The sequence below is a fragment of the Oncorhynchus tshawytscha genome, unplaced genomic scaffold (genome assembly GCF_018296145.1).
Source record: "Oncorhynchus tshawytscha isolate Ot180627B unplaced genomic scaffold, Otsh_v2.0 Un_contig_3726_pilon_pilon, whole genome shotgun sequence".
NCBI lineage: Eukaryota > Metazoa > Chordata > Actinopteri > Salmoniformes > Salmonidae > Oncorhynchus > Oncorhynchus tshawytscha.
Window position 1 is genome coordinate 52,501 of NW_024608917.1, and position 15,626 is coordinate 68,126.

The following is a 15,626-nucleotide window of genomic DNA, read 5'->3' on the forward strand; positions in this document are numbered from 1 at the left end:
ATGGAGACAGTACTTCTTAAACAACTGGGCCAAACCCATCATCGCCTCTACGTACCCTCCACTATGGAGGAGAGGAGGGAGGGAGGAGGAGGGAGGAGAGGAGAGGAGGGAGGGAGGGGGGAGGGAGGAGGGGAGGGGAGGAGAGGAAGAAAGAAACATAACAAAAAATTACTTTCCAAAACAAAGGGATGAAAATGAAAAGATGTGAGGTGAGAATAAAGAACGGAGAAGGTAGAGGTCAGGTGAGAATAAAGAACTGAGAAGGTAGAGGTCAGGTGAGAACAAAGAACGGAGAAGGTAGAGGTCAGGTGAGAACGGAGAAGGTAGAGGTCAGGTGAGAATAAAGAACTGAGAAGGTAGAGGTCAGGTGAGAATAAAGAACAGAGAAGGTAGAGGTCAGGTGAGAACAGAGAAGGTAGAGGTCAGGTGAGAACAGAGAAGGTAGAGGTCAGGTGAGAATAAATAACTGAGAAGGTAGAGGTCAGGTGAGAACAAAGAACGGAGAAGGTAGAGGTCAGGTGAGAACGGAGAAGGTAGAGGTCAGGTGAGAACAAAGAACGGAGAAGGTAGAGGTCAGGTGAGAACTGAGAAGGTAGAGGTCAGGTGAGAATAAAGAACGGAGAAGGTAGAGGTCAGGTGAGAATAAAGAACTGAGAAGGTAGAGGTCAGGTGAGAACAGAGAAGGTATAGGTCAGGTGAGAATAAATAACTGAGAAGGTAGAGGTCAGGTGAGAACGGAGAAGGTAGAGGTCAGGTGAGAATAAAGAACGGAGAAGGTAGAGGTCAGGTGAGAATAAAGAACTGAGAAGGTAGAGGTCAGGTGAGAATAAAGAACGGAGAAGGTAGAGGTCAGGTGAGAATAAAGAACTGAGAAGGTAGAGGTCAGGTGAGAATAAAGAACGGAGAAGGTAGAGGTCAGGTGAGAATAAAGAACTGAGAAGGTAGAGGTCAGGTGAGAACAGAGAAGGTAGAGGTCAGGTGAGAACAGAGAAGGTAGAGGTCAGGTGAGAACAGAGAAGGTAGAGGTCAGGTGAGAATAAAGAACTGAGAAGGTAGAGGTCAGGTGAGAATAAAGAACTGAGAAGGTAGAGGTCAGGTGAGAATAAAGAACGGAGAAGGTAGAGGTCAGGTGAGAATAAAGAACGGAGGAGGTAGAGGTCAGGTGAGAACAGAGAAGGTAGAGGTCAGGTGAGAATAAAGAACTGAGAAGGTAGAGGTCAGGTGAGAATAAAGAACGGAGAAGGTAGAGGTCAGGTGAGAACAGAGAAGGTAGAGGTCAGGTGAGAACAGAGAAGGTAGAGGTCAGGTGAGAATAAAGAACTGAGAAGGTAGAGGTCAGGTGAGAACAAAGAACGGAGAAGGTAGAGGTCAGGTGAGAACGGAGAAGGTAGAGGTCAGGTGAGAATAAAGAACGGAGAAGGTAGAGGTCAGGTGAGAACTGAGAAGGTAGAGGTCAGGTGAGAATAAAGAACGGAGAAGGTAGAGGTCAGGTGAGAATAAAGAACTGAGAAGGTAGAGGTCAGGTGAGAATAAAGAACTGAGAAGGTAGAGGTCAGGTGAGAACAGAGAAGGTATAGGTCAGGTGAGAATAAATAACTGAGAAGGTAGAGGTCAGGTGAGAACGGAGAAGGTAGAGGTCAGGTGAGAATAAAGAACGGAGAAGGTAGAGGTCAGGTGAGAATAAAGAACTGAGAAGGTAGAGGTCAGGTGAGAATAAAGAACGGAGAAGGTAGAGGTCAGGTGAGAATAAAGAACTGAGAAGGTAGAGGTCAGGTGAGAATAAAGAACGGAGAAGGTAGAGGTCAGGTGAGAATAAAGAACTGAGAAGGTAGAGGTCAGGTGAGAACAGAGAAGGTAGAGGTCAGGTGAGAACAGAGAAGGTAGAGGTCAGGTGAGAACAGAGAAGGTAGAGGTCAGGTGAGAATAAAGAACTGAGAAGGTAGAGGTCAGGTGAGAATAAAGAACTGAGAAGGTAGAGGTCAGGTGAGAATAAAGAACGGAGAAGGTAGAGGTCAGGTGAGAATAAAGAACGGAGAAGGTAGAGGTCAGGTGAGAATAAAGAACGGAGAAGGTAGAGGTCAGGTGAGAATAAAGAACGGAGAAGGTAGAGGTCAGGTGAGAATAAAGAACGGAGGAGGTAGAGGTCAGGTGAGAACAGAGAAGGTAGAGGTCAGGTGAGAACAGAGAAGGTAGAGGTCAGGTGAGAATAAAGAACTGAGAAGGTAGAGGTCAGGTGAGAATAAAGAACTGAGAAGGTAGAGGTCAGGTGAGAATAAAGAACGGAGAAGGTAGAGGTCAGGTGAGAATAAAGAACGGAGAAGGTAGAGGTCAGGTGAGAACAGAGAAGGTAGAGGTCAGGTGAGAACAGAGAAGGTAGAGGTCAGGTGAGAATAAAGAACTGAGAAGGTAGAGGTCAGGTGAGAATAAAGAACTGAGAAGGTAGAGGTCAGGTGAGAATAAAGAACTGAGAAGGTAGAGGTCAGGTGAGAACTGAGAAGGTAGAGGTCAGGTGAGAATAAAGAACTGAGAAGGTAGAGGTCAGGTGAGAATAAAGAACTGAGAAGGTAGAGGTCAGGTGAGAATAAAGAACTGAGAAGGTAGAGGTCAGGTGAGAATAAGGAACTGAGGTCGCACCCTCTTGTCCAGGGTCCTCTCCCTCACGAAGCCCAGCAGTTGGTCGTTAACCAGGTTCAGGTCTTTCTTCCCGGCGTTGATGATCGTTACGATGACGTCGTGTCGGATCGCCTCCTCTGGGTCATGTGATCGCACTTTCAGGAACTCTGATTGGACGATACAGACATATTTGGTTAGGGCAGCGTCTCCCAAACTTGGTCGTGGCACTTTAAAAAGGTCCCTGTGAGGTCTCTGGCCAGGTCTGGATGGTTCATCAGACACCTACCTGTGAGGTCTCTGGCCAGGTCTGGATGGTTCATCAGACACCTACCTGTGAGGTCTCTGGCCAGGTCTGGACAGTTGACACCTACCTGTGAGGTCTCTGACCAGGTCTGGATGGTTGACACCTACCTGTGAGGTCTCTGGCCAGGTCTGGATGGTTCATCAGACACCTACCTGTGAGGTCTCTGGCCAGGTCTGGATGGTTCATCAGACACCTACCTGTGAGGTCTCTGGCCAGGTCTGGATGGTTCATCAGACACCTACCTGTGAGGTCTCTGGCCAGGTCTGGACAGTTGACACCTACCTGTGAGGTCTCTGGCCAGGTCTGGACAGTTGACACCTACCTGTGAGGTCTCTGGCCAGGTCTGGATGGTTCATCAGACACCTACCTGTGAGGTCTCTGGCCAGGTCTGGATGGTTCATCAGACACCTACCTGTGAGGTCTCTGGCCAGGTCTGGATGGTTCATCAGACAGTGGGAAGCGAACTTGACCGACTCAAGCCTCACTGGGACATGGATGTCATTGAACCTGGGGATGGAGCACACAAACACCTCGTTAACGCAAAGCACCTCTACTACACGTGTGTGTGTGTGTGTGTGTCTCACCGTCCCAGGAAGCATTGCCACAGCGGTCTGTTCTGAGTGGCCAGTTCTGAGTCTTTGGCTCCAAACAGCTTGGCCAGCAGTCTGACCACAGCTAGACGCTCTTCTCCGTCGTTACTCTGCAACACACAGACAAATTAGATTAGACGGTCGTATTTTGGGTCTAGTAGGTGTGTGTGTGTGTGTCCAGGGTTTTTTCTGGAAGGAAATGGGGCTTAGGTGGGTGGGCTTGGCGTAAGGCTGGCTAGTATATATATCTAATTTTACTATATACCCGGTATTGATAAACGGACCGGTTGAAGGTTTTTATTCTTTTTACTTTACCTTCTATACTGAACAACAATATAAAACATGTAAAGTGTGGGTCCCATGTTTCATGAAATAGAAAAGATCCCAGAAATGTTAAAAACGCACATAAAGTTTCTCTCGCAAATTTGGTGCACGAATTTGTTGACATCCCTGTTCGTGAGCATTTCTCCTTTACCAAGATAATCAATCTACCTGACAGGTGTGGCCTATCAAGAAGCTGATTAAACAGCATGGTCATTACACAGGTGCACCTTGTGCTGGGGGACAATAAAAGGTCACTTTAAAATGTGCAGTTTTATCTCAACACAATGCAACAGATGTCTCATGTTTTGAGGGAGCGAGCAATTGGCATGTTGACTGCAGGAATGTCCACAAGAGCTGTTGCTGGAGAATTTAATGTTCATTTCTCTACCATAAGCCGCCTCCACCGTCGTTTTAGAGAATTTGGCAGTACGTCCAACTGTCCTCTCAACCGTAGACCGCATGTATGGCGTCATGTGGGTGAGCGGTTTGCTGATGTCAACGTTGTGAACTGAGTGCCCCATGGTGGAGGTGGGGTTATGGTGGTTGCTGATGTCAACGTTGTGAACAGAGCGCCCCATGGTGGAGGTGGGGTTATGGTGGTTGCTGATGTCAACGTTGTGAACAGAGGGCCCCATGGTGGAGGTGGGGTTATGGTGGTTGCTGATGTCAACGTTGTGAACTGAGTGCCCCAAGGTGGAGGTGGGGTTATGGTGGTTGCTGATGTCAACGTTGTGAACTGAGTGCCCCATGGTGGAGGTGGGGTTATGGTGGTTGCTGATGTCAACGTTGTGAACAGAGGGCCCCATGGTGGAGGTGGGGTTATGGTGGTTGCTGATGTCAACGTTGTGAACTGAGTGCCCCAAGGTGGAGGTGGGGTTATGGTATGGTGTTTGTTGATGTCAACGTTGTGAACAGAGTGCCCCAAGATGGAGGTGGGGTTATGGTATGGGGGAAGGCATAAGCTACGGACAACAAACACAATTGCATTTTATCGATGACAAATTGAATGCACAGAGATACCGTGATGAGATCTTGAGGCCCATTGTCGTGCCATTCATCTGCCATCACATCCTGTTTCAGCATGGTAATGCACGGCCCCATGTTGCAAGGATCTGGACACAATTCCTGGAAGCTGAAAATGTCCCAGTTCTTCCGTGTCCTGCATACTCACCAGACATGTCACCCAATGAGCATGTTTGGGATGCTCTGGATCGGCTTGTACAACACCCATTGACGAGGAAGTGGGACAACATTCCACAGCCCGATCAACTCCGATCAACAGCCCGATCAACTCCGATCAACAGCCCGATCAACTCCGATCAACAGCCCGATCAACTCCGATCAACAGCCCGATCAACTCCGATCAACAGCCCGATCAACAGCCCGATCAACTCCCCCGATCAACAGCCCGATCAACTCCGATCAACTCCGATCAACAGCCCGATCAACTCCGATCAACAGCCCGATCAACTCCGATCAACAGCCCGATCAACAGCCCGATCAACTCCGATCAACAGCCCGATCAACTCCGATCAACAGCCCGATCAACTCCGATCAACAGCCCGATCAACTCCGATCAACAGCCCGATCAACTCCAATCAACAGCCCGATCAACTCCAATCAAAAGCCCGATCAACTCCAATCAACAGCCCGATCAACTCCAATCAACAGCCCGATCAACTCCAATCAACAGCCCGATCAACTCCAATCAACAGCCCGATCAACAGCCCGATCAACTCCAATCAACAGCCCGATCAACTCTAATCAACAGCCCGATCAACTCTGATCAACAGCCCGATCAACTCCGATCAACAGCCCGATCAACTCCGATCAACAGCCCGATCAACTCCGATCAACAGCCCGATCAACTCCGATCAACAGCCCGATCAACTCCGATCAACAGCCCGATCAACTCCGATCAACAGCCCGATCAACTCCGATCAACAGCCCGATCAACTCCGATCAACAGCCCGATCAACTCCGATCAACAGCCCGATCAACTCCGATCAACAGCCCGATCAACTCCGATCAACAGCCCGATCAACTCCGATCAACAGCCCGATCAACTCCGATCAACAGCCCGATCAACTCCGATCAACAGCCCGATCAACTCCGATCAACAGCCCGATCAACTCCGATCAACAGCCCGATCAACTCCGATCAACAGCCCGATCAACTCCGATCAACAGCCCGATCAACTCCGATCAACAGCCCGATCAACAGCCCGATCAACAGCCCGATCAACTCCGATCAACAGCCCGATCAACTCCGATCAACAGCCCGATCAACTCCGATCAACTCCGATCAACAGCCCGATCAACAGCCCGATCAACTCCGATCAACAGCCCGATCAACTCCGATCAACAGCCCGATCAACTCCGATCAACAGCCCGATCAACTCCAATCAACAGCCCGATCAACTCCAATCAACAGCCCGATCAACTCCAATCAACAGCCCGATCAACTCCAATCAACAGCCCGATCAACAGCCCGATCAACAGCCCGATCAACAGCCCGATCAACTCCAATCAACAGCCCGATCAACTCTAATCAACAGCCCGATCAACTCTAATCAACAGCCCGATCAACTCTAATCAACAGCCCGATCAACTCTAATCAACAGCCCGATCAACTCCGATCAACAGCCCGATCAACGCCGATCAACAGCCCGATCAACTCCGATCAACAGCCCGATCAACTCCGATCAACAGCCCGATCAACTCCAATCAACAGCCCGATCAACTCCAATCAACAGCCCGATCAACTCCAATCAACAGCCCGATCAACTCCAATCAACAGCCCGATCAACTCCAATCAACAGCCCGATCAACTCCAATCAACAGCCCGATCAACTCCAATCAACAGCCCGATCAACTCCAATCAACAGCCCGATCAACTCTAATCAACAGCCTGATCAACTCTAATCAACAGCCTGATCAACTCTAATCAACAGCCTGATCAACTCTAATCAACAGCCTGATCAACTCTAATCAAGCCTGATCAACTCCGATCAACAGCCTGATCAACTCCGATCAACAGCCTGATCAACTCCGATCAACAGCCTGATCAACTCCAATCAACAGCCTGATCAACTCCAATCAACAGCCTGATCAACTCCAATCAACAGCCTGATCAACTCCAATCAACAGCCTGATCAACTCCAATCAACAGCCTGATCAACTCCAATCAACAGCCTGATCAACTCCAATCAACAGCCTGATCAACTCCAATCAACAGCCTGATCAACTCCAATCAACAGCCTGATCAACTCCAATCAACAGCCTGATCAACTCCAATCAACAGCCTGATCAACTCCAATCAACAGCCTGATCAACTCCAATCAACAGCCTGATCAACTCTGTGAAGGAGATGTGTAACCCGCTGCATGAGGCAAATGGTGATCACTTCCTGATATGAACTATGCATTTCTACATTTTCAGTTCTGTATATAAACAGTATTTTAAATGTTTGGTTTGTTAAAAATGTCCTAACTTCTCCTCACAGTCCCTTAAAGTCCAGTTAGATAGTTTGGCTGCTCGGCCTACCTAAGTTATCCCCTCACCAATCACAGCCCTGTCATTCCCAACCAATCAGAGCGCTTTGGAAATGCACATCTGAACACCGCATCCCGCCCACTCAGGTCAGGAGTGTTTTCGTCTTCCCGAAGGGAGGAGACGCCATGTTTTTGAGGACGTTTTACTGCCGACGGTAACACGAATGTGTGAGTTTATCAGTGTTTTTACATGCTGTGTGTAACAATAGATAATTACCACTAATAATTTAATGATACTTTGATAGGTTACAGCCATATTTCAAAAGACCCAATCACAGACTCTCGCGTTGCTACCGTGCTATGTCGTCGCGTTGCTACCGCGCCATGTCGTCGCGTTGCTACCGCGCCATGTCGTCGCGTTGCTACCGCGCCATGTCGTCGCGTTGCTACCGCGCCATGTCGTCGCGTTGCTACCGCGCCATGTCGTCGCGTTGCTACCGTGCTATGTCGTCGCGTTGCTACCGTGCTATGTCGTCGCGTTGCTACCGTGCTATGTCGTCGCGTTGCTACCGTGCTATGTCGTCGCGTTGCTACCGTGCTATGTCGTCGCGTTGCTACCGTGCTATGTCGTCGCGTTGCTACCGTGCTATGGCGTCGCGTTGCTACCGTGCTATGTCGTCGCGTTGCTACCGTGCTATGTCGTCGTGTTGCTACCGTGCTATGTCGTCGTGTTGCTACCGTGCTATGTCGTCGTGTTGCTACCGTGCCATGTCGTCGTGTTGCTACCGTGCCATGTCGTCGTGTTGCTACCGTGCCATGTCGTCGTGTTGCTACCGTGCTATATCGTCGCGTTGCTACCGTGCTATGTCGTCGCGTTGCTACCGTGCTATGTCGTCGCGTTGCTACCGTGCCATGTCGTCGCGTTGCTACCGCGCCATGTCGTCGCGTTGCTACCGCGCCATGTCGTCGCGTTGCTACCGCGCCATGTCGTCGCGTTGCTACCGCGCCATGTCGTCGCGTTGCTACCGCGCCATGTCGTCATGTTGCTACCGCGCTATGTCGTCGCGTTGCTACCGTGCTATGTCGTCATGTTGCTACCATGCTATGTTGTTGTCTTAGGTCTCTCTTTATGTAGTGGTGTCTCTCTTGTTGTGATGTGCATTTTGTCCTATATCTAAATATTATTTTTAATCCCAGGCCTTTATCCTTTTGGTAGGCCATCGTTGAAAATAAGAATTTGTTCTTAACTGACTTGCCTAGTTCAATAAAAGGTTAAATAAATAAAAACATTTTTTTTTTAAAGACATATCTCAGTGCTTGTGTCCATATCTATGTCTTATACAACCACAACAACAAGATTCGAGGTCATTCAGACCAAAATCATATCAACATCTTCAAAGGAAACAGCTGTGTCTGTGTAGGTGGTGACTGTTCTAACCAGACAGGACAGAACCTGGTGACTATCAGGAGTTTACCTGTCCTAACCAGACAGGACAGAACCTGGTGACTATCAGGAGTTTACCTGTCCTAACCAGACAGGACAGAACCTGGTGACTATCAGGAGTTCACCTGTCCTAACCAGACAGGACAGAACCTGGTGACTATCAGGAGTCCACCTGTCCTAACCAGACAGGACAGAACCTGGTGACTATCAGGGTCACCTGTCCTAACCAGACAGGACCAGACAGGACAGAACCTGTTTTAAACAGACAGGACAGAACCTGGCGACTATCAGGAGCCACCTGTCATAACCAGACAGGACAGAACCTGGCGACTATCAGGACTCCACCTGTTCTAACCAGATAGGACAGAACCTGGCGACTATCAGGACTCCACCTGTTCTAACCAGACAGGACAGAACCTGTTCTAACCAGACAGGACAGAACCTGTTCTAACCAGACAGGACAGAACCTGTTCTAACCAGACAGGACAGAACCTGTTCTAACCAGACAGGAGAGAACCTGGCGACTATCAGGAATCTACCTGTCCTAACCAGACAGGACAGAACCTGGTGACTATCAGGAATCTACCTGTCCTAACCAGACAGGACATAACCTGGCGACTATCAGGAATCTACCTGTCCTAACCAGACAGGACCAGACAGGACAGAACCTGGCAACTATAACGAGCCCACCTGTCCTAACTACCTGTCCTAACCAGACAGGAGATCACCTGTCCTAAACACTTGTCCTAACCAGACAGGAGATCACCTGTCCTAAACACCTGTCCTAACCAGACAGGACAGAACCTAGCGACTATCAGGAGTCCACCTGTCCTAACCAGACGGGACAGAACCATTACAACCCTGTGTGTGTCGATGGGTCCTATACCTTGAGTTTAAACTCTAGCTGGGGCATGACAGACGTGAGCAGCAGAGGGTCGATGGAGAACAGCTCCTGGATCAGATCAAACACGTGTTCTGACAGATCACTGACTGAAGACTTGCCCATCACCAGGACCTGGTTAAAGAACTGGAGGGGGAGGGAGGAGGGGGAGGGAGGAAGGGAGAGAGAGAGAGGGAGAGAGGGGCAGAGAGGGAGGGAGGGGCATAGAGAGAGAGAGGGGCAGAGAGGGAGGGAGGGGCAGAGGGGGAGAGAGGGGCAGAGAGGGAGAGAGGGGCAGAGGGGGAGAGAGAGAGAGAGAGAGAGAGAGGCGGGGGGGGAGGGGCAGAGAGAGAGAGGGGGCGGGGGGAGGGAGGGGCAGAGAGAGAGAGGGAGGGGGAGAGAGGGGCAGGTGAAGGGAGGGGCAGAGAGAGAGAGAGAGAGAGAGGGGCGGGCGGAGGGAGGGGCAGAGAGAGAGAGAGAGAGAGAGAGAGAGAGGGGCGTGGGGGAGGGAGGGGCAGAGAGATAGAGAGAGAGAGGGGCGGGGGGAGGGAGGGAGAGGGAGGGAGGGAGGGAGAGGGAGGGAGAGAGGCAGGGAGAGGGAGGGAGAGGCAGGGAGAGGGAGGGAGAGGCAGGGAGAGGGAGAGAGGCAGAGAGGGGGAGAGAGGCAGAGAGGGGGAGAGAGGCAGAGAGAGGCAGAGAGGGGGAGAGAGGCAGAGAGGGGGAGAGAGGCAGAGAGAGGCAGAGAGAGATGTTAGTTGGTCTGAACGATAGATAGATGTACACAAACATCAATATATAGTACACACATATATACAGGATGCAGTAGATGGTATAGAATACAGTATATACAGTGCCTTGCGAAAGTATTCGGCCCCCTTGAACTTTGCGACCTTTTGCAACATTTCAGGCTTCAAACATAAAGATATAAAACTGTATTTTTTTGTGAAGAATCAACAACAAGTGGGACACAATCATTAAGTGGAACGACATTTATTGATATTTCAAACTTTTTTAACAAATCAAAAACTGAAAAATTGGGCGTGTAGTGTATATATATATATATATATATATATGTGTATAGTACAGGTATATATATATATAGTGTAAAGTATAGGTATATATGTATGTATTAGTTTACAGTACTAATGTTTTTATATATATATATATATATGTATGTATTAGTTTACAGTACTAACGTTTGTGTAAAGTATAGGTATATATATATAGTGTATAGTACAGGTATATATATAGTGTAAAGTATAGGTATATATGTATGTATTAGTTTACAGTACTAACGTTTGTGTATAGTACAGGTATATATATATATAGTGTATAGTATAGGTATATATATATATATATATATATATATATATATATATATATATATATATATATATATATATATATATATATATATATATATATATAGTGTATACTACAGGTATATATATAGTGTATAGTATAGGTATATATATATATATATATATATATATATAGATATATATATATATATATATATAGTGTATAGTACAGGTATATATAGAGTGTAAAGTATAGGTATATATATATATATATATGCATAGTACAGGTATATAGTGTAAAGTATAGGTATATATGTATGTATTAGTTTACAGTACTAACGTTTGCGATACATGTTTCTATGGTCTGAACGGTCCTCTTCAGCAGAGTCTTGGCCAAGTCGTACGCCTGCTTATTCAGGTTCTGGACAGGAGGAGAGAGGATTAAACAGGTATCAGGTTGATCAGTGTTACCTAGTGAGCAGGTATCAGGTTGATCAGTATGTTACCTTGTGAGCAGGTATCAGGTTGATTAGTATTACCTAGTGAGCAGGTATCAGGTTGATCAGTGTTACCTTGTGAGCAGGTATCAGGTTGATTAGTATTACCTAGTGAGCAGGTATCAGGTTGATCAGTGTGTTACCTTGTGAGCAGGTATCAGGTTGATCAATGTGTTACCTTGTGAGCAGGTATCAGGTTGATCAGTGTTACCTTGTGAGCAGGTATCAGGTTGATCAGTGTGTTACCTTGTGAGCAGGTATCAGGTTGATCAGTGTGTTACCTTGTGAGCAGGTATCAGGTTGATCAGTGTTACCTTGTGAGCAGGTATCAGGTTGATCAGTGTGGTGTGTTACCTAGTGAGCAGGTATCAGGATGGTGTGTTACCTTGTGAGCAGGTATCAGGTTGATGCGTTACCTTGTGAGCAGGTATCAGGTTGATCAGTGTGGTGTGTTACCTGGTGAGCAGGTATCAGGTTGATGCGTTACCTTGTGAGCAGGTATCAGGTTGATCAGGATGGTGTCCAGTAGTTCCTGTGTGACTCCGTCTCCCTCCATTATTATAGAACTCATCAGATCCAACATGTGCATCTGGACCTTCTGATTGTGACTGTTACTGTAGGGGGGAGAGAGGGAGGGGGGTGAGAGAAGTTAGAGAGAGGGGAGAGAGGTTAGAGGGGGAAAGAGAGGGTATTTTATTTTTATTTAACCAGGTAGGCTAGTAACTGTGACTTGGCCAATTTAGCATCGTAATTAGCGCGAGACAGGCCGTCATCGCCTCCTCTACAGAGACGGGCCGTCATCGCCTCCTCTACAGAGACGGGCCGTCATCGCCTCCTCTACAGAGACGGGCCGTCATCGCCTCCTCTACAGAGACGGGCCGTCATCGCCTCCTCTACAGAGACGGGCCGTCATCGCCTCCTCTACAGAGACGGGCCGTCATCGCCTCCTCTAGAGACGGGCCGTCATCGCCTCCTCTAGAGACGGGCCGTCATCGCCTCCTCTACAGAGACGGGCCGTCATCGCCTCCTCTACAGAGACGGGCCGTCATCGCCTCCTCTACAGAGACGGGCCGTCATCGCCTCCTCTACAGAGACGGGCCGTCATCGCCTCCTCTACAGAGACGGGCCGTCATCGCCTCCTCTACAGAGACGGGCCGTCATCGCCTCCTCTACAGAGACGGGCCGTCATCGCCTCCTCTACAGAGACGGGCCGTCATCGCCTCCTCTACAGAGACGGGCCGTCATCGCCTCCTCTACAGAGACGGGCCGTCATCGCCTCCTCTACAGAGACGGGCCGTCATCGCCTCCTCTACAGAGACGGGCCGTCATCGCCTCCTCTACAGAGACGGGCCGCCATCGCCTCCTCTACAGAGACGGGCCGCCATCGCCTCCTCTACAGAGACGGGCCGCCATCGCCTCCTCTACAGAGACGGGCCGCCATCGCCTCCTCTACAGAGACGGGCCGCCATCGCCTCCTCTACAGAGACGGGCCGCCATCGCCTCCTCTACAGAGACGGGCCGCCATCGCCTCCTCTACAGAGACGGGCCGCCATCGCCTCCTCTACAGAGACGGGCCGCCATCGCCTCCTCTACAGAGACAGGCGGTCATCGCCTCCTCTACAGAGACAGGCCGTCATCGCCTCCTCTACAGAGACAGGCGGTCATCGCCTCCTCTACAGAGACAGGCCGTCATCGCCTCCTCTACAGAGACAGGCCGTCATCGCCTCCTCTACAGAGACAGGCCGTCATCGCCTCCTCTACAGAGACAGGCCGTCATCGCCTCCTCTACAGAGACAGGCCGTCATCGCCTCCTCTACAGAGACAGGCCGTCATCGCCTCCTCTACAGAGACAGGCCGTCATCGCCTCCTCTACAGAGACAGGCCGTCATCGCCTCCTCTACAGAGACAGGCCGTCATCGCCTCCTCTACAGAGACAGGCCGTCATCGCCTCCTCTACAGAGACAGGCCGTCATCGCCTCCTCTACAGAGACAGGCCGTCATCGCCTCCTCTACAGAGACAGGCCGTCATCGCCTCCTCTACAGAGACAGGCCGTCATCGCCTCCTCTACAGAGACAGGCCGTCATCGCCTCCTCTACAGAGACAGGCCGTCATCGCCTCCTCTACAGAGACAGGCCGTCATCGCCTCCTCTACAGAGACAGGCCGTCATCGCCTCCTCTACAGAGACAGGCCGTCATCGCCTCCTCTACAGAGACAGGCCGTCATCTCCTCCTCTACAGAGACAGGCCGTCATCGCCTCCTCTACAGAGACAGGCCGTCATCGCCTCCTCTACAGAGACAGGCCGTCATCGCCTCCTCTACAGAGACAGGCCGTCATCGCCTCCTCTACAGAGACGGGCCGTCATCGCCTCCTCTACAGAGACAGGCCGTCATCTCCTCCTCTATAGAGACAGGCCGTCATCTCCTCCTCTATAGAGACAGGCCGTCATCTCCTCCTCTATAGAGACAGGCAGTCATCACTAGTATCTGATAACAGACAGACAGGCCGTTATCACCAGTATCTGATAACAGACAGACAGACACAGACACAGACACAGACACAGACACACTTACTTGATGACAGAGAAGAGTGTCTTGAAGAGCTGGATGAAGATGTCGTTGCAGTCCTCCAGCTCAAAGCAGATGTTGTACGACTTTACCCACGCCAGGTTCTACACACCGTCAATAAGGTCCACAAGGGGTTAAAATCACCAACATTCAGGACGGCGCCTCACCAAACAAACCCTCCTCGTTAGGAGTCTTTCCAAAGCAGGGTTGAAATATCTGTTCAACTGCAAGAGCTCTTGGGAAAGAACTTAATTGCATACTCCTTACATCTCATCTTCTCAAAACCCCATTTGGATGAGAAAGCCAGGAGGCCCCTCCCCTCTGACCTTTCTCCAATGGGTTTTGAGAACGACACAAAGAGAGAGAGAGACAGAGACACAGAGAGAGACAGAGACACAGAGAGAGACACAGAGAGAGAGAGACACAGAGAGAGAGAGACAGAGAGAGACACAGAGAGAGAGACACAGAGAGAGAGACACAGAGAGAGAGACACAGAGAGAGAGACACAGAGAGAGAGAGAGACAGAGAGAGAGACAGAGAGAGAGACAGAGAGAGAGACACAGAGAGAGAGACACAGAGAGAGAGACACAGAGAGAGAGACACAGAGAGAGAGACACAGAGAGAGAGACACAGAGAGAGAGACACAGAGAGAGAGACACAGAGAGACACAGAGAGAGAGACACAGAGAGAGACACAGAGAGAGAGACAGAGAGAGAGACAGAGAGAGAGACAGAGAGAGACAGAGAGAGACAGAGAGAGACAGAGAGAGACACAGAGAGAGACCGAGAGACAGAGAGAGACAGAGAGAGACAGAGAGAGAGACAGAGACGTATGCAACGGAGATATTTCCTTGCCAGTCCCACAGCCTCTGACCTTTAACCCCATCCAGCTGTCAGATGGGTTATATCGTAAACATTCATGCTTTATGGACTTTAAGATAAGCCACTTGGTTAAGGTTAGGTTTATAAAAACAATGTTAAAAATATCAAATTGAAGAAATAGGCGGGGTTTAGCCATAATTATGACTTTGTGGCTGTGGTAACTAGTGATGACCATCTAACCCCTGACCTGTAACCCCTGACCCCTCACCTCCAGCAGGTAGAAGTATCTATTGAACTGTGGGCTCTTGGTGTCTTCCAGTCCTTTCAGCTGTCTGGTGATGAACAGGAAGATGTCCTGGACAGGAGGAAGGTCAAAGGTTCAGCGTATCAATCAGTCCTGGTTATACACAGGTTATGGTTTTATAAAGGGTAATGTCCAGTATGGGTTATGGTTTTATAAAGGGGTAATGTCCAGTATGGGTTATGGTTGTATAAAGGGGTAATGTCCAGTATGGGTTATGGTTGTATGAAGGGGTAATGTCCAGTATGGGTTATGGTTGTATAAAGGGGTAATGTCCAGTATGGGTTATGGTTGTATGAAGGGGTAATGTCCAGTATGGGTTATGGTTTTATAAAGGGTAATGTCCAGTATGGGTTTTGGTTTTATAAAGGGTAATGTCCAGTATGGGTTATGGTTGTATAAAGGGGTAATGTCCAGTATGGGTTATGGTTTTATAAAGGGTAATGTCCAGTATGGGTTATGGTTTTATAAAGGGGTAAGGTCCAGTATGG

General features: G+C 49.2%; 1 pseudogene; it reads right to left on the reverse strand.

Annotated features, from left to right (window-relative positions):
- The window catches only part of LOC121843948, a 77,335-nt pseudogene that overhangs the window by 49,583 nt on the left and 12,126 nt on the right, over positions 1-15,626 (reverse strand).